Here is an 18,725-nt window from a genome sequence, read left to right as displayed (position 1 = left end):
CAAATTGATGATCACACAAGATTAACTCCGCGATTGACCAAATTGAGTAGTGATTAGTTATTTCAAATATACTGTTCTTCACTCTAACTAAAAGTTCTTTTAAAATATTACAACGACTGGATAATAGAAAACTGTGGATACCAATCCAATCAGATTTTTTTGGTTAGAGATCAGATTCCGGCTGCTGATTTAGGATAGATCGGATGTAGCAGCGAACGTGCACATGCTAACTGTGTTTACGCATAGAGCAAATTGTGATAGCCGTGTTCCGCGTTTGTTGAATTGTGTTATGAGATACGCTTAGCCCCGAATTTCTTAAGCGAGCGGCTCGCTGAATATATAAATTTAGAAATCTGAGTTTTGTTTGACCCCGCCTTTACTGGGCGTGCGGCCAGCCATCAACGCTTGCGGAGTACAAGGTAATGATTTGTTCGATAATAAAAAAATAATGAAGAAATGGAGAAGTAACTCAGCTGGCCTCGAACCACAAGCAAATAAATTTGTTGTTTTGTGTTAATTTGCGCGCGCTCTGTTGCCAGCTGCGTCACTTTTCTCATTTGACCATGCTAAAGATAAGTTGATAATTTTACTGAAAGGAGAAAACGCATTGTAGAAAAAAATAGAACCTTGCGGGAAAGGAATTCGACCGTTGTTGTACGTTCTTTCTTCATCCATTTTTGAACTGTTCACAACTGTGCTAGTAGTTTGAGTTTTTCCGCCTGCTAGTAATTTAGATACTCTGTTGGTTACTATCACCTTTTCATTTTTGTTGTTGCACTTGATTTTTTCCCGGATTTCCATCGTTTTTTTTACCATACTAAGGTCTCATTTTTATCCTGCAATAGAATCCCAGTTATATTGTTTGAAAGAGTTTGATTTATGACTATGAGTTGCAGGATTAATCTGGGCTTCATTCTCATCCATTTGGCGCGTTGTGGAGTTTTGAAATAATCCACTTGAACAAGGTATACGCGAGTTTTTAGTAGTAGAAGATGATCGAGAGCATTTTTTACAAGCGTTCAAAAGTTAATGTTGTTTTTTTTTGCTTATCAGGTCTATTACAGACTGCGTGTGGTATTTTATTGTCCGTTGGAAATAAAAGTTGGGTATTTTAGCTTCATTTTCTTGACTGTTCTCATGTTTGCCTAATCGTGGAATTTTTGTCTGTTCTATCATCTTGGTTTTCGTAGACTAATTCTTAGAGCTCGGTTCTGAACGCTTCGTATTTTATTGATGGGTGTGATCTAACCAGCAAGAACTGGAGTAGGTTAAAAGGGGGCAGATCCACGATTTATATACAAGTAGTAGACTTTCTTCGTTGATGTTTATATTGCTAAGTTTCACGAGTTGAATAACCAGCTTTTTGCTTCAGTGCTAGGTTATTGCAGTTTTCTTTTCATTTGAGATGAGGAGTGAAAGTGATACCCAGAAATTTTAGCGACCGAGTTTTCTGATTGGATTTTCATTTTATTTCAAGTTCTAGAGATGATTCTTTCTTTGAAGGGTTTCTAAAGATCATACGTTGAGTTGAAGTCGGTTTAATTTTGATTTTTGAAGTCTTACAAATCAATGAGACTTTTCGTTGATGATTGGAGATCAGCAAACTGTGGGATCTCCTCAGCGGAATGTAAGATCTGGGTATTTAGCTGATGCAATTAACTGATACACAAAGGAAAAAAATTGGTGCAATTACGCTCCCTCTGAAGTAGTTTTGCTGTCAGGCAAAAACTATCACTAACCGTAGATTTTATCTCATGTTCCTTTGTGACAAGAAAACGAATCAGTTCTAGACGCCATACAGCATCAAAATCTTTTTCTACGCCCAAAAACACTAAGCCAATCATTACGAAGCACTGGAAGGCTTCACTTACACGCTGCGTAAGTTTAATAAGGTTTTCTTTGGTGCAGCGATGTTTTGTGTAAGCTCTGAGTCTCGCCGAATACATTCTCACGTTCTAGATATGAGGAGACAAGCAAGGGCTTCAACAGGCAATGGATCCTCGGTAAATTGTAGAGCAAATTTTGTCAGGGCAAGGTCAAGTTGTCCTCGATTCTTTTAATATTTCGTCAATTTCATTTGTTGTGAGTACGATGATAAGCTTTTCTGTTCCATTTTAAAAGGTTCCCGAGTATTTTGCTTTTTTTATTGATGTGCTGTGAGAATTCTCATCGTGTTATTTAGCGATTCGTTGGACATTTGGCTTTTCTTTTGCTCTGTGCTCCCCAAAGACTGTTTGTAGAATAGATTTGTGTATTCTATAGATTTTTGTTTTGACGCGTTTTCGTTCGTTAATTCCTTTATTGTTCTACAGAAACCTTTGCTGCCTTTTTCAACTTTTTTTCCTGTCTTCTGACCACTGATTGTTTGAATGATATTTGTAGGTAACTCATCTGTATTCCAAAAGATGTAAACTCATTGTCAAGGGCACGTTTGAGTTTTCTTCGCCTTGTTCTCTTGTTTTTTTTTCAATTTTTGTGTTTTAATACAATAAGGAAACCAAATCATGTATACGCATGAACCTTCCAAAGTGCAATCAGACTGTTCTTGGACTGGTTTATATCATTTTTTCCGGATATTGAGCGGACAAAGATTTGATTATCTATATGATTTTTGTCCTTTCTCTCTGAATCTCTAGTAATTGATGTACAATTGCAATAAAAACAAACTTTTTGATTTTTCTAATACCCATTGTTGTGATTGCTTTTCGCTGGTCGATGTCTAGATCTTCTATACATAAAAACCGTTGAAACGCTTGACAAACTGCTATCATAAAGATTCAAATCGAGCATTTTTTTTGTTTTTTCCGTCGAACGACTGATAGTTGTAATGACCGTTGTTAAGAAGAATAAAATCGCTCTTGTTGATTAGATTGAGAATTCTTCCGCCATTTTTTGAATTGTAAGAGCAAAATAGTTCTTGGTGGGGAGCTTTGATTTATAAAAACAATTGACAATTCTCCAGAGAGAACTTTCTTCAGTGACAATGGCTTTCCAGGGAATTGTAAACAGATATTAACCAAAAATCATCAAAAATGTGCAGCTAGATGGACAGTTGTAGCATTTCTAGAGTTCGTTCATTGCTATTGTTTTCTCTTTCAACTACCTGTATTCTTTAACGATGCTGTCCTTTATTAAGAACATACGGAACCCTCATATCCGTTTCTACATGTTTCTGTTGCAATGATATAATTACCTTGAGGGGTTGTTTTTTGCCAGTTCTTAAATTCACTCAGAAAGATTATATGTATGCCTGTTTCGGCTGAGGACAAAATGAGATCGCTTATTTTGTTGTTTAGACCGCAACAGTTTCATTGCAAAACATTGAGGTTGTCCATTTTGATCACATTTTTGACCGTTTGCGAAACTGTTTGTCTTTATTGAAAATACTTCAGCACTGTTGGCACTTTTAATGCTCTCAAGTATTCTTTGACCGTCAATTTTGTCATTGAAGATGCGTGAGGCGATGTTAGAGACAATATTAATAATATGACTGTAGGACATGGCATTGAAAAAATTTCTTATTTTGCTAACCACTTCAGCTATTAGAACAATAATTGTTTCCGTAGAGGGCAGCAACTCACTTTTTGCTTGGGGTTTTCCTTAGTATGCTTTGGTTGAGTATTTATTTTCATTATTCATAACACTTCCGCTAGCTTTTTCTGATAGGCCGGACAGCCGAAATAAACTGTAGCAAGATCACCACCATTTTTTGAACACTTAGTTTTGTAGAACAATCAGTATTAGAACACTCAGTTTTTTTACTAGTTCATTCTTTAACACTGTGGTCCTGCGAGCAGCGAGGACATTGAACTCCATTACTAATTTTTTTGCTGAGTGACCAAATTCTTGGCATTTCAAACATTGCATTACATGCAGTGGTTCTTGGCTTGCTCCACACCTGTATGACTGCCTGTCTATTTTAACACGATGTTTTTGAGTTGCGATAACTTGGTTGTGTTAATCGGTATTGACTCTTACTAATTTTGTTCGCTGACTAGTTGTTCGAGTTATTATTTTTGAAACTTTACTTATATTCATGCCGCTGTTGTATAAAGGTTCATCCCATATCTCACCTTTGCCGATACTGAAGTGATGGTTCACGACGACGAAGCTAAGTTAAGTTTTTGTCAGCGAAGTGCGTTTCTTGCGCTCACTGGCATTTGCGATTAGATTAGGATATATCATTAGGCATTCTCTGGATGCAGGACCTCTGGTTGAACGGAGAAATCTGTTTCCTTACTCAGTTCCCTGATATGCCTGTTTTGACTAGAGAAAAACCAATTGAATTGCTCTCGCAAACTGTATTTCTGGGATTAACAGAAACAATGATTGGTCTTAACTTATCGGATGTGACTTGAACTTGTTATCGTAATCTTTTTCTCTTATTCAGTACTTCAGAAAAATTGCTTTCGTCTTGTGGCGTTTCGTCAGCTGTGATTCTGGCCTAAAATAAAAGCATATCAATTTGGTTCTATTCACAGGACGAAAAACTCAGGGATGCTCAGATTTTTCGCAATATTCTCCATAAAGTCTAGCATTGGTAAAATTTTAGTTTTCAAATTTCGAAACTAAGATTTATTTTTCAAAAGTCAATTTTATTCATCAACTCGTCAGACTTTCAATGAGTCTTTGATCGGAATGCTGCTAAATTGTTGACCTTTGGCAGAGACAACATCTGTCAGTAAAAAAAACATTAAGAAAAACTTGAAAAAAGTTCACTTGATTGGGCCTATTATCAGACTATTATGCGCTCAAATTGGCCTTTGATCAGACTAATGTGCACTCGAAACTGCTTATGCTCAGACGGTCCCAGACCAAAGCCACCTCTGATCAGACAAGCTCCAGATCTTTTTCAAGACAGAAGTGCATGGTTTGGAAGATGGTCCGATCAGAGGTCATTTCGGTCTGGCCACCTCAACTTGAACTTTGTTTCGTAATCCTTTTCTCTTATTGCGCGCTTCAAAAAATTGATTTTGTCTGATTTGTGTCGTCCGCTGTCATTCTGGCCTGGGATAAAAACTTACCAATTATGTTCTTTTTACAGAAAGAAAGAAATCGGCCCCAGGCAAGCTGAGATTTTTCAAATTATTCTCCATAAAGACTAGCTTACGTAAAACTAGTTTCCCAATTTCAAAGGTAAGATTTACTTTTCCAAAAATGTCCAATTTGTTCATGAAATGCGGAGACCAAAAATAAAACTTAATTAGCGATATTTTAGCAAAAAAACTAATTTTAGAAAAGTCTCGCTCCTAAAGGACGTTCCTACACAAAGTGGAGGACTTGCTAATGGTTTTCCTATCACCATTTGAGGCACTGATTCGAAAGTGACAATAACAGCATTCTAGAGCTTTTTACACAGATTAAAATGCGTTCTAGTTAGCAACGGTGTATCCTCAATTTGTCTAGAACTGACACCTAAATATTCTAATTAGAATATGAAATTTTTAGCTGCGTTCAAAATTCAGCTCACTATATTTAATGCTTTTGGACTCAATTTGAAATTACCTCTTGAATGTAATTGTGGCCGTAAAGGTTTTGACAAATGAGTGTCAGAGGGTACCCGTGAGAAAGATTAAATATTTTCGCGAGTTTTTTTTAGTGCGGTTTTCTTGCTACCAAGTTCGCTTTTTCCTTTTTCGCTCTCTGATTTTGGCAGAATCCCCATTAGGAATATAGAAATATTTGATGACTTCTAAGTCGCTATTGCATGAGTCAGTTACTAATATGCTAACAACTTTTATTAGTTTTATGTACTTTTGGCTTTTGGCTAAAATTAAGGTTAATTATTTCTCTACTCATGTGCTGTCTCTTTCATCGGAGTGTTACTGATTTACACCATTAATTTGGACTAAGTCCAGTTCCCACTTCTTTGGCGGGAGGATTTTTAAATTTGGTAATTTTGGATTTGGCCATCTTGAATTGATGTATAATCAAAACGTTCCGATGCGAGAAAATCTATTAATTAGCCGAAAAAAGGGGCGACTGATGTAACCAAGAGACCAGAGGGTAGCCGGCGTTGCCTAGATTTCGGCAAAAAAAGCTAATCGGCCAAAACTCGTGCGGGAGTCATAAAGGGTGAACGTACGTACCGTAAGCCGTTTTTAACTCGACAACGAGTACAGGTCCATATTTTCCAAGCAGCTTTTCCATAATTCGTCCCAAAGCCTTATCCCACGCGGTTTGAGATCCTTGATGATCAAAGTCAGGTCATTGACATTCAACGAATTACTCGGTTCTGATCATTTGCTTCGCTTTGTTAAGGTGACAGGGTTCTCGTTAACTAGGCGTCTGCAGACGAGTTTCATAAGTTGAATAAAAGCTTTGAGTGCTTCGGTACCTTGGTGTATGCAAATTCGATGCGTATGCTCAGGATAGAGGCGTGTAGTTGCGTCTTTGGCATAAAGAATTATTTTTAATTTAGCTAATTGTAACTCTTCAGGAGCAACCTGTAGTCGGCCTTGTGATCTAAGTATTCCGTTTTTGTCTAAGTTTTGATTTAAGGGTCGAATCTTGCACTTAGAGTCTAGTTTACGTCCTCTTCTTTGCAAATGAATATTTGAATGAAAAAAGTTTTCCTGTGAAATTTGAATTAAGTTGCTGTGTTCTCGGCCAGTGTACTGCTCTTTGTAATTTCATTCCTTTTAATTCTGAAGAGAAGGTTGTAAACGGTTGCGAGTGTTAACAGGATCTTTGTCCAGAATCGAATACGTGTTGGATGAATGATTGGTTCATTTTGTTTTGATGTACATGTTGCTGTGTGAACTGAAAGTATTTTGTTGTGAGCTAAGTTCCAATCGTAGTAACGTTTCTTTAGAAATCAGGAGCAGGAGCCTCTAGATATTTGGAGGCTGGTTCGAGGCCACGTGTTCCAAGGACTTCAAGATTGCAGTTTGTTGGTATATAATGCCATTGAAAGGATTTTAAAGATGCGTGTACTTTACAGAGCCGGTTGGCGACAAACAGTTTCTGTTTCCTCTTAGAAGCAATCCAATCAAGAACCACTCGACTGTCTGTCCAAAAATGGTTGAATCTTCAGTTTGAGTGTTGTCTCTTTTTGAATTGTTTTGAGTAATCGTATCCCGATTATTGCCGACTCAAGTTCACGTTTTGGAACGCTCAACGCTTTTAAAGAGGGGTTATTTTCATTTACTAATTATGACGTCGATTTCTGTTTTTTGGTGTTATTGTCATAACTCCAAAGATAAATATTGCTGCCATAGCACAAGTAGACGCATAAAAAGAAGACATGCAAACTATGTTCATTTTCCTGGAATTTTAGTGCTCACGAGTGTTCAATTGCGTGTGAACCGATATAACTGTTTATTGTTTTTTGCAGTGGTTTACGTAGTTTCTCAGGTAACGATGTGTCTCATTTTACACCCAGTTGCCAAATTTGCTGCATCACAACCGTATAGCCACTGGTGACGTATAGTCACTGGTGACGCAATCTCGATTGTGTCGAAAGCTGACGCAACAAGACTGAGAAGTTTCTTTGGGTATACATAGCTGCATTATTTGGAAAATCTTCATTCTTCCAACGGTTTCATGAGAAACTTATCATCAGCGAAGTTCCAATTTTGTCCTAATACGCGAGTGAAATCTATTGATTCGTCTTATTCTTCACATGAAATTTGTTCCAGCGCCTCGGGCAAACTTGAAAAGAATTTAGTCAATTTAAAACCCCCTCGTTGGAGGCTCTCTTTGACTTGCATTACAATGATTTTTGCTTCAGCGATAGTGAACAACGAATGAACTTATTCGTCCCTGTTAAATTGTTTGGTTATTGCCTGAAAAGCTTTGGGAAAGCTTTCTTCATTGTATTTTGCGCATTGATTTAGGACAAACATTGCCATTGAGTGCAATTATGTTGCACCAAAAATTAAACGATTGAACTGATATTGCACTATAAAGTCGTTTTTGACCACAGAAATTGAAGTGCTGTTTGATCTTTTTTTGACAGAAATTTGCATGATCATATTTTCAATATCAGCGAGTATTGCAACCGGTTGCTCACAAAAACGTAACAGTACGACAAGGAAGCTCTTCAGGAGATCTGTCCTGTTAAAATGATTGTCTTTGATACTTCGAAGCGGCATTTGCCACACCTCGAAATTTTCACGTTTGTTTGCATTTTGAATCGAATGATGTGGCATGTACCAAATACTATTAGGTTCAGGTTCTGACCTTTTGACTGGTTTTATGTAACTTTTGCTTAAGTGTGTTGAAAGCCTTTGATCGTAATTTTCTTTCAGCGTGGTATCATTACCTAGTTTTCTATCCAAGCTCTCAAGCCGATTAAGTGCACTCTAAAAGGCTCAGACTTTTCCAGGAAAAACCAATTTCATATCTCTCTGAGTTCTGTTGGTTAGTTTTCTGAAAAACTTTTAAGGCATTATTGTCTTCATTTGAACAAACCGATCTTTCTTCTTGGGTTCCTTCACTTTCAAATTTCCAGAATTGCTCAACTAGCTCGCTTTAATGTGGTTTTGCGGTCTGCTGTCTTCAAACATAAACAAATGGTTTGGCTGTTGCTGAATAGTGGATAAATGGAGATTCTGAAGGATTGAGAGAAATTTCATACTCCCCAGCTAACGTCAATCCGAGTTTCGTTTTCACACCAACCGGTTGATTTATGGTTCCGGGTATTACTTCGATTCGATGAGTTAACGCAGAGCTGTTTACACGTAAGAGTGCTCCATTTTGCCACCAGCAACCTGAGGAAAATGTGGCAAAGGAAAAGATGTGGCAGAGATGATTAATTGTGGCACATCTTTGATTCAGCTGAAGTATGTTGTTTGGAGTCACGTTCACTGATGCCGTTCTGTATGCACAAGATATCTCAAAGTTTTGTCTCAATGACTTATTTGGAATGATATTGACTGGCTTAGTGTCCTTTGACAGTGGCATTTTGTTATGGGTATTCACATATTGGAGTGTATTTGATGTTTGCGGTTCGCAAGGAGGTGCTGGAAATTCTGTTATGGTGTCAAGTAAGAACTTGAACTTAGCGCCATGATCTATGAGTGCAAAAGTATCAAAAGCTTTGTTGTCATTGACAAAAGAAACCGGCGTGAGCTGTAGCTGTTCAAAACCAATTTCTCGGAGGAGACGGCTTTTGGTTTACGCAGACGCGTTGGTTGTTTGAAGAAGAATCGAGGTTATTCCTTTGAGTTTTTGGCTCTTTCGTTTTTTCAAACGATTGTCCATAGCAACAGTGTTGTTGTTTGTTTTGGCTTTGTGACAATCCATTTGTTAAATGCTGTGTAGGATTGAATGGAGCAGATCCTTTTGAGAACGCTGCTGGTGGTTGTTTGACTTGTTTTAATGGGTCGTATAGAGTAGATTGATGTCTACTGTTACATGCTTGGCGGTTTTTTGCGAAGAACAATTTTGCCTGAGGTGATTATTGCTCAAATAATTTGTGCACAATTTGTCTTTGATAACAATTTTATATCGATCTTGTGGTGTTAGCCTTAGGTGGTTCGGACAATTTGCCAAAAAACGGTTTTAAGTGCATTGGGGCAATGTAGGTTGTTTAGCTTCTTTCCGTTAGTATTTTCGTTGTTTGAGGTCGATATTCAGGATAACCATTCCCTACTAGCAGTGGTTATTTGTGGTTTAATTGCAGTCTGCAAAACAGCATTAGGTTGGTTATCGCCTGATCGGATTTGATTATACATTTCTGAAGCTGGTTTATAGTGTATCGTCGGAAAACTAAAGTCTTTGACGTTGCTTATCTTGTTTTGGTGTTGTCTAAATGACGTCAAGGATTGCTTGCGATTTATGGTATCGTAAAATCAAGCATGAATTTTTAACAATTGTTGAAAGGAGCGAAGTGACGCTGGTTCAACTGTTGTTGTGAGCTATGTTCATTCCAACTCAACAAAATAATGCACGGCACTTTCTCTTTTGTTTTTTTCAAGCAATATGGACCTCTGAAGGTCTGCCTAACATCCAAAGAATTCAATTGTTTGAACTATGAGGTTAAAAAAATAAGAAAGCGACAAAAAATTCTTATCGTTTGAATCAGTGGCGTCCCAAGACTCGATTTGGTTTATGAACGATCTTAATACAAGACTTGGTTCTCCAAAATTGTTCAAAAGTTCATTTGCAGCTGCTTCAAAATACGATGGGTTATAGGAGTATGACTCAATGATTCGTTTTGCAGGTTCAAGAGACCAAGTTTTGGAGATACGTGATCCGATTTGTGTTAGTTATAAGATTATTATTATGTATCATGGAAAAGAAATTGAAGTGTGGCAGTGAATGTGGTGGTAGATTGATGGCTTGTTTGTTACTTACAACGTTGTTGGAAATGTAGTTTTTTGCTTCGGTCTTCTGGATCTGACGTCGGCAAAAATTGCTGTAATTGAGCCAGGCGAGAAGCAATTGGTATCTTGTTATCATTAAACAATGTAACTGTTGGACTAAGCAATTGGGGAGTTTCACTTTGGTAGTTATTTGTGTTGCTATAAATTGTTGTGCCAAGGGGTCCCTGATTCAATTGAAAATGACCAATTGTGTTTTTTTGCTCAACTTGGTATACAAAGCAACTGATTCATCGATGCAGAACTACAATCATTAATTGTTTTGGTCCCGTAAGGTTGTACAAAATGACTCGGTTCGATGTTATTCTCGATCTCATTGTGAACCAAATGGTTGCCAAGGAGCTGTAGCTGTTGTAAATTCTGCCATGCAAGTGAATTAACAGCAGTCTGATCTTCTGTATTGTGCGCAATATTCTTCATTGCAACCGAGTGGACGATGTTAAAAGGATGATCCAACTGCTGTCCATTTGCAGTATGTTTTTCCGTTTTCGTTTGATGTCATGGTGTGTTGCGATGTACTAGGGGTTGTCTGACTGTTAATTTGAGAAATGGCCACCGACACTGTAGGGTAACTGTTCCTCACTTTTGAAACAATCGCAGTTTCTGCCAGAGTACCATGAGGAATCTGAAAATTGTGTTTCTCTCTGAACTCACTTCGATTTGCTGCACAATCTGTGTTTGAATTTGGCACACTTGCTCTTTGAGTCTTTGTACATTGATGTCAAGTTCTGCACAGTCAACCTGCAGTTCCTGAATCTTTGTTTTTGTTCTAACAATTGCTGGCATTGTTTTTTATTTATGGTATCTCTTGAATTTGAGAGAATTTGCACTTCCGATTGGTTCTGTGCAGTCGAACTTTCAAAACCAATATGTGATTCACGGTTTTTGAAGAGTAGTTGATGGGTTTCTTGAGCTGGGATTGCTAAAAAGGGCTTCTGGGTTTGTTCGTCCGGCCGTTTTACCTGTTGAATAGCACTAGAGAAGATAATTGCGGAAGCTATTATGAACACTGCTAGGTACAGGAAACAGATTGTAAGTTTTGTTCTGCCTACTGACTTCATTAGCGAATTGATACGTCTGCAGGTACGCATCATCAGCGGGTGTTTTCTGTTGTTGAGATATGATAGGCTCAAATTTGTTTTTACTATATCCTGAAGTATTTTCAGCTCTCTGTTTTGTATTTGTATGTTTGTGTCATGTTGCTTGGTGTCAACAGTGGTCCTTGTGGCTGCTGACGGCTGAACTTTTGGCAATTTATTTAACTTTTTCTTGGACTTAACATCAACTTCATACGTAACGTCTACTGGTGGTTTTATTGAAAACAACGTGAGGTCTCTTGTTGCGTTGGGTTTCAGTCCATCAATTTGAATGGTGTCAAAGACCAACGGATTTGAGGATAAATCCAGTTGTTGGTTCGCGTTGACCATTTCGTTGAGAAGGCTTGACTTTAGTTCAAAAATTTTGAAAACAGCGGTTTTGTATTGCTGTTTGTTGGCAAAATGAGGGAAAGTTTGGTCCTGGGAGGTATTGGTGGTGGTGGTTGAATCACAGTTTTTAAATTCAAAATTTTTGTCCTGAACTGCCTGTGTTGACTTCTCGGTTCATGTTTGCGATGATCTATAAGACCCAGGAAAACGTGAGCTGCACTTCGAACTGACACTAATGTCATCTGGTAAGCGTATGAACAACTGGCTGAGTTGTCCGTCATCATCCAGGCTATTGACTTCATGTTGATAGATCTGCAATTTCGCGAGAAAATTGGAATGTCTTTCAGTTTTTGATGAAACTGTGCTCGGATGATGAGGTTTTGAGAGAAAAACGTTTTAAGCGGCCTTTTTCGGCCTTTTCTTTGTTTCTGTGAAGTTGTTGATTAGAAGAGTCCGAGCACTAAAACTTTTTCTCTGAAAGATTGCAGTACGCAGAAGATCGAGCTGATTCTGGAAGTTCAACTCTGACATCTTAAAAATTTTCACTGCGATTTGGCAGCCCTGAGTGTTTTTCTTTGTCATCTCGTTGTTTTGATCTCCTTGACTATTTTGGGGCTCTTTCTTAATCAGAGATAGGTAAAAAAAATTCTTCGCAACGCAAATTTGATGGGGTTATGGGGTTGAGGGGCCCAACACCAATTCAAGAATTAGACAAAATAATGGGTTTTTCTTTTGATTATTCCTCCGAATCAAATTTTTCCAAAACAGTTACACTATGTTACTGAGGATAAATCTAGCCTTATGCGTTTTTGTTTGAGAAAAAAGGAAAAAAAAACTTGAACTTGCGAGCGTAAACAGATTTTTTTTTTCAACAGACTCAAATAATTGCTCTTTTTGTTAATTGTTTTCGGCTGCTCTGACAAACAGTTAAATCAGTACAAAACTAAGGTTTTTCTTTTTTGTGTAACAGGAGAAGTGTTGACCAATATACATAGGATGACTAAAATAATGTTACATTAGTCCAAGGACTTTTGCTTTCATCAGATACTCTGGGCTGATTTCCGGATGTTTTTATGATACTTCAACTGAACGATTACGTAACCTTTCGTGTTTCAGAGGCAAAGAATAGAAAAAATGGTTTTAACTAATTGTGGAATGAGGAAAGGGCGATATGTTCAAGCAACACGATCTACTGAACACAAAATTAGGTAGCTTGCAAAGAGACTTTTTTGCAGGACGATCTTTTCTGTTGAACAGTTCCTTTTATCTTTGCTGTTTTGAGCAACAGAATATAGAATCTTTTTATGTAAAGGTAACGTCTGAAACCATTCTTTTTCATCCATTTTCGTCTTCTTTTAAGGTGACGTCTGAAACCACTTTTCGTTTTTAATGGCAAAACCACTATAAAAGAAATTTCGCTCTTTAGTGTGACAGTTGGTGAAAACTGTGACCTTCGGAAAGAAACTTTATTCATCTACATGGCAACGTCTATAACCGTGGAGAAGGGACTTCAACTGTAACTGCTGAGAGGGCAAATTGAAAATGAAATCTGAGCTTTGTAGAAGCTCTGTTGCCAAAAGTATTGATCAAGAACTTGCTATCTGATTTGGAAAAAAATTGGCAGGTTGCGTACAATTTGGATCTTGCTTATTCTCTGCTTTTTTGCTAAAATGTTTTCAAATGTTTTGGGTCAATTATATTTCACTTTTCAATGAATGAGCGAAAGAGGCAAAAAAAATATTTGTTCTGTTTAATGAATTTATTGCTACCGCTTTAAACTAGCACCGAGCTTTTCTTTCTAATACAGTTACAGCCATTCATCTAGAAAAAAATAGAAAAGGTTGTAAGGAGAGTTGAAAAAAATTCCACAAATAATACTATCTGATTCCGAAAAGGTAAAACTTCTCTCTGCAAATCTTTTTTGCAGCCTTTTTTCAACAAGCGTGTCCTTTTCTAACAAGATAAGAGGTCACTCAGTTTTGATTTTTTTGTGCGCTTGAGTTATAATTGCTATCAATTCCTATTCATCAAACATTTGCAAACAATAAGTAATTATTTTGTCCGTAAGTTTGAAATATTGATAAAACTTACAGAAAATTAACGGTTGCTTCTTTGCTCAAGCTATTCTAAAAAAATTCTAGTTTTTGAATCAAATGTTTTCCAAAGGGGGAACGGGACTTCTTAGGTAACGACTGAGACCTAGGGCGATCATCTGCTGTAACCTCTGAAACCGAAAATAGTTGTCATGGCCTTCTAAAGGTGATTACTGAAACATAAAATTTGTCACAGTTTTTGTTATGGTTTTTTTCGGTGAGCTTTGATTCTGATTTTTGGTGTAGTAAAAATTGTCCTCAAAGAATACCCATTGTCATAAAATACCCATTTTCATAGAATACCCATTGTAATAGAACACCACCAAGACAGAATTGCGCCAACAAAAAACTTTAGAATTCCAGTAACTGTATAAATTATAATTCCACCATCAAACTGTCGTCGATAAACTCCAATTTATATTGAATAGAGCGGGCGGAAAAAATATGCGTCTGAAAAAGAAAAAAATGTTTATCAGAAAGATTGCAAAAAAACGCGCAGAAATTCAGCAAAAAACTACGTACTCTATGTGTAGGGAGCACTTTTCTAGTAATGTAAATTCAGTAATATAAAGTCGTGTTCAGTCTCTTTTTTGGAGAGTTACTGTTTAACACGTTTTATTTGGACGGAGTCAAGTTTCCTTTTTTGGCGGGAAGAGTTTCAATTTTGGTGATATTGCATTCGGCCATCTTGAATTGATGTATCACCAACTATTTATATTTTTCATGTCACTTATTGATAGTTAGTTGTGGATATTCTCCTGCGTAACATTACATTAATTACAGTTGGGGCTTATCTATTCTATAGTGAGTCTTAACATCATAATTTAATGTTTCATCTCAAAGTCAAGGGCTTACATAACTCGGACGTCATCTAGTTTTGTGATAAATTTGTATACTTCTGAACTTGGCATGAATCGGTTAATGATGTTGTTGCATCGTCTCAATATTGCAAACTGTTTTAATTGCATTGTTGTTTTACACGATGAAATTTAAAAATGTCAAGGGGTTCGTTTTCTGCTCTTTAATTTATTTCAGGAACAGACCGTCAAATTTTTATTTAGCACAAAGATGTCTTGTTCACTTTCCACCTGTTGTAAGTTTCCTAATTTGTCTTTCCAATTAAATCAGAGAACAGAAGTTTTCTCTATAGATATGGGATAGGTACTGTCCTCAATTTGAGCATTTTCTATATTATTCACGGAGCTAAAGACTCCGGTAAGTACTGCTTCAAAAATGTTTCAGAAATCTCATATTATGCTGCAATTTTTCAAGTTTGTCATTTTGTCACAAATTAGTTCGTTATCAAATTTTAGCCACGCCTATTGTATACAATTTGTTCAAACCTTATTTTTCGAAAGCCTCGTCGAATTTGCAATTTTGTTCTTTACTTCATCATACTCTGTTGCTTTAGTTAATCTGTAGTTATTTAGTCTATTGTCCACTTGTATACAGATGATACAGAAATAACATGCAAATCTTCGGTGAATGATCTTGGTAAAATTATTGTTAATAATTTGAAATGGGACAGTCATATCAATGAGCGGCTATCGAAGGCACAACAAAAGCTTTTTTTCTTGAAGAGAAAACGTTCCCTTTTCTACAAATACGAGAGTAAAAGTAAGCTTATACAAAATTTACATTTTATCGATTCTCCTTTACGCGTCAAATGTATGGTTCTCGAATTGGCCAAACTGCAGAAAACTAGAAAAGATGCAAAGACGAGCGCTCAGGTGGGCTTTGAACACGAAATTTTGTACCAATAGTGACTACAATCAGAGCCTCATTTACAACAACTTGTTGCCAATCAGTTTTCTTTTGGTTCGAAATGATCTTCTTATGCTGAACAAATTTTAAAACTGTGATACTGCCCTTAAGTTTGATGATTATTGGAAGGTTTTCAAGGGACCACGCAGTAACCGTTCGGCAGCAAAACAGTTTTTGAGGACAAATTTTAATTGGACGAAATCAGTCAAATTGGAAGAGTATTTTGTTTTGAGAGTTGTGAAAAGGCAAATTGTCTCACCCAGCAAAATGACATCTCAGCTTTTGGCTGGACCTGTCCAACAGTGTTATTTCGGAAACAGCTGAACTCTCTTTTGAAATTAAAGGCTGTGAACTTTGAATACTATCAGTATCCTGTTAATTGGTCATGTTTTTGTAATTAATTAACAAAGTGATTCCTGCATCGCGGGTACCAAGTCAAATTAATAATAATAATAATAATAATTTTATGAGCGTTTATTGCGTTTTTTTTACCAGGGCCGAAAGGCGAATCGTTTTGCAATATGAGGTTAAAATGATTCTGACATCACCACAGACCATACTCCTTCATTTTACTCTCAAACAGATCTTCGTTTCGTTTAAGTTACTTTTGCCGCTTTTTCAAAATTTTGACCGTTATGTTTCTTTTAAGATAGTTTTGTTTTAGCATTCTAATAACTGTGCAATCGAAGAAACTGTGTTCCACAAAAGAATGGCTAAAAATTGCGTTATTTCGTTCTTTGTCTGCAACTTTCAATCATAATCGAAGAAAATTTTGAAATTTATTGGTCGCTTCTGTTTACCTTAAGGCTGCACGTTTGAAGGAGAATACATTTTTTAAATAGTTTACAGTGGGAGGGTTTCATGGAAGACAAGACAAGCTCATTGAAAACAGGAGAAATTCTATATTTATATAGACATTCTGACAAAATTATTCAAGCGAAAAATTGCTTATAAAAGAAAAGACTAAAGGACTTATATAAATGCTACAAACTTCGTTTCAGAGCAATCAAACCAAGAATCAGTTAAAAAAGGGTTAACCGTGATTGAACCACCTTAACTAGGGTTACATAATCCCTAGTGGTGATTTTGTACGCAGACTTTTGCGTCCGTTGATATCAAACATAAAAACTGTCAAAAACGTTCAAAAACGGTAATTTTCTAAACAAACTAACAGAAACGATAATCTCCTAAACCGTCAAAAGCAATAATTACCTAAATTTACCGATCGAAAACATGCAAAAACCACCATTTCCTAAAATTACCGATCAAAAACGGTCATTTCCCGCACTGATTTGAACGTTTTGATCGGTCTGGTCAACAGTGGATATGTTTTAAGAAACTGACGGTTCTAATTTTCAAAACCTAAATAATTTTGTTACTTTCACCCGCATTTCATGTAAGAATAATTTATTTTTCCCTACCTAATTCAACATCTCGTGGTATGATCTTCCTTAGAAAGCTTAAGTGCCATCAGATTCCCACTATGTATTTTTCTGATGGCTGGACTACAATTCTTGTTTGGGATTACTTGTTTGGTTCCGTTTGCTTTTTGATAATAGAACGCTTCTTGTAACCAAATAAGTCTTATAGATATGCTTAAAGTTTTGTCAACGCTTGCAATTGTATTCAAGACCTGTCGCGGGTTTAATGTCTTCTCTTCAAGAATGTCGTTTTTGTTTCACCTACTTCGGTTGCTTTTTGAACATTTTGCGCGAAATCTTGTAGAATTCTACCTGCTTGTTTTTCTCATTCATTAATTTGGAAACGCATATAAACAGACCATGCCGAGCAACGAAATGACAACCATTTGATGTTTTTGTGTCCAACTGTAAATTCTTAAGTTTAATCGACCTAATTAGGTCAAGTAATACGGAATACATTGTGCTTCAGTTGGCAATTTTCAAATTATTGACGCAAAGAAAATTCCTTCTTAATCATCGTTTACTCAGTTGTTTTTGGATCCTCTGGAAACTGAAATAATGTTTCGCTACTGCTTTTTTTTGAACTCAATTTTCTCAGCAGCTAGGTAAAACACAATTAGCGCTAGGACAAAAGTTTCTGCAATATTAATCCCGATATCGTGTTATAATTATTATCTTTTATATTCTTTCAGAATCGATGCGGGAATTTTCTGTTGAGCCATGCACAGGAACATGCGAGTCTTCCTGCTTCTGTCCCGGGTCGAGGGGTCAGCAGCTTTAAGCGGATATTTTTGTAAGAAATCCGCTGAATGTGCTGAAATTGTGTAAGATTTGTGCTGAATGTGCTGAAAATTAAGAATTTGGTAGTGAATCCGCTGAAAAAAAATAATTCAGCACCTTTCAGCGCATTTCTTGCATAAAATCAGCATAGGATTAAGCACCTTTCTTCCATATTTTCAGCACTTGGCGAATCCGCTGAAAAAAAATATTTCAGCACCTTTCAGCGCATTTCTTACACAAAATCAGCATATGATTAAGCACCTTTTTTTTACATATTTTCAGCACTTCTGAAAATTTCAACTTCTGCGGATTCAGCACCTTTCTTACATAAATTAAATAATTTTGTTAAAAGTTTTCAACAGCTTCTCAGCGTCTTTCTTACACGTTATCTTGAGATCAGATGACAATCTTTTAACTTCTATGAGAAATTTTCAAGGATTTGCTGAAATAGTTGAAGAAATTGTCGTGAACAACCTTCTTTAATAACTTTTCGAAAAAGACGAGTCAAAAAGTGTATCATAGCTTATTTGGTGATCGTGACAAGAGTTGGGTTTTCATAGGGAATTTTCGCTCTGATCAGACCATAGTGCAACATTTGTCCAGACCATTTTCCAGACTTTGCCCTCTGATCATACCGTAGTGCGACCATTGTCCAGACCATATTGCGATTCAAGTGTTATGTAAAAGTGTTTGTCAATAGTTGCACTATCCCCCCTGCCCCGTTGAGACGCTGGTTGGTCAGCTCCCCCCCCCCGCTTTTTTTTGGTGCACCCGCAACTTATGTAAGAAAAGTGCTGAGAGATGCAGAAATTATGTAAGAAATGCGCTGAAAGGTGGTGAATAATGCAAAACAATGTGCAAGAAAAGTGACGAAATTATGTAAGAAAAGTGTTGAGAAGTGCTGAAATTATG

At 36.8% G+C, this 18,725-nt stretch overlaps 1 protein-coding gene across 1 annotated transcript in view; it reads right to left on the bottom strand.

Moving 5' to 3' along the window:
* LOC142337093 (arylacetamide deacetylase-like) overlaps positions 1 to 18,725 on the bottom strand; it is a 53,561-nt gene that overhangs the window by 30,551 nt on the left and 4,285 nt on the right. The window lies entirely within an intron of this gene.

The sequence above is a fragment of the Convolutriloba macropyga genome, chromosome 3 (assembly GCF_964194025.1).
Source record: "Convolutriloba macropyga chromosome 3, txConMacr16.3, whole genome shotgun sequence".
Lineage (NCBI taxonomy): Eukaryota > Metazoa > Xenacoelomorpha > Acoela > Convolutidae > Convolutriloba > Convolutriloba macropyga.
The sequence above is the reverse complement of the archived record's forward strand: the minus strand, read 5'-3'. Positions and strand labels throughout refer to the sequence as shown.